The 1,463-nt window shown below is 39.8% G+C and overlaps 1 protein-coding gene across 2 annotated transcripts in view; it reads left to right on the forward strand.

Moving 5' to 3' along the window:
- The window catches only part of Ccser2 (coiled-coil serine-rich protein 2), a gene marked incomplete in the record, with an annotated part of 160,295 nt that overhangs the window by 38,743 nt on the left and 120,089 nt on the right, over positions 1-1,463 (forward strand).

The following is a 1,463-nucleotide window of genomic DNA, read 5'->3' on the forward strand; positions in this document are numbered from 1 at the left end:
CAGCTTTTTTTTTTGAGACAGCATCTCACTCAGTTGCCCAGGCTGGGCTTAATCTTAACTGTGATACTGCTGCATCAGCCTCCCAGACTAGTGGGATTACAGGTATGCACCACTACACCTGGTTTATTGATAGGAAATAGTACATTCATATTCTAGTACTTTTCCCCCAAGTGGCAGAACCTCAAATACTTTATAGTGACAGTATGTCTGTCTTTTAGGCTCGTCTTGTGCTTCTGAGTGATAATGCTGGAGGTGCTGATTGTATGTTACCCTCACTTTAGACAGGAAAGTGAGGCATAGAGAAGCAAAAGAATACAATGTTCTCACAGTGTGCTTGTGATAGGCAGGAAATTGTTCTAACCTTTTCATCTAACACTAGAGGACCAAATCTTTAATGTATTTCATTTAGTAATTTGCAAAATGACCCTTCTGTGTAATATTATTACCAAGTTTTTTTTTTTAATGGGTATCTGGAAAATGTTTGTGGGTATGGGGGCTATGTTTTGTGGTTAAGATCAATATTAAAAATGGAGATGGCAGAATTTTTAAAAAACAGAGAAGGCAGTTTTCTGGCATAAATATTACCCCTACCCCTTTTTCTGCTCATGGTAGACATTGCTGCTATTCATGACACTATTGCTGAGTCTAGATTGGACCTTAAAATCATTTTCTTCTTTTGGTTATTTGAGATAGGGTCTCATTATATAGTTTAGGCAGGCCTTGAACTTACTATGTACCCCAGGCTGGCCTCAAACTGATGGCCATCCTCCTGCCATAGCTTCCTGAGTGCTGGGACCACAGGCATGCGCCACCATACCTGGCCAAAATGCTTTTCACCGTACTGTTTAAGGCAGCTGCTCACCATCAGTCACAGGACCTCAAAGCAATTTTTTTCCTAGACTTTATTTGCTACTTACTAAATTAATTTGCACTAGGAGATTGTAATTTTGCTTAAAAGTTGAGGCAGGTCTACTGTGATTGTATAGCAGGCCTCAAAGTGTATAGGACTCAGTTTATCCTCTCAACAGGTTCACTTTCTTAGAGGTCAGGTAGACATGCCCACATTTAGAAGTCAGACTCAGTACTATTACTAGTATGAAGTGAATAGGGAAAGACACAAGATTAATTGTCAGTGGATGTAGTGAGTTTTGGACTGTGCAAATAGGACCTCTGAGGTGGCCTTGACAACTTGAGCAAAGACACAGAAGATAGGAAGTGCAGGGTGGATTTTGTGGAGTGACAGTGCATCTTGAAGTGTAGCTATTTTGTTGTTTTGTACCTTTCTCGGTATTGCTTTCAGGCAGTGGGAACCATCTAGGACTCATCCCGTACAGTATAGAATCTTTCTTTCCTATTCATTTGTCTTAAAAGTTTATAGGTTCTTTGTTTAAACCATACTTGTTTGACTACAGCTGTTGGATTTTTCGCTAAAAATTTAGACATACAGGTGTGTGTGTGTGTGT

Source organism: Chinchilla lanigera, unplaced genomic scaffold (assembly GCF_000276665.1).
Source record: "Chinchilla lanigera isolate Chin_1 unplaced genomic scaffold, ChiLan1.0 scaffold00109, whole genome shotgun sequence".
In the NCBI taxonomy this organism is placed as follows: Eukaryota; Metazoa; Chordata; class Mammalia; order Rodentia; family Chinchillidae; genus Chinchilla; species Chinchilla lanigera.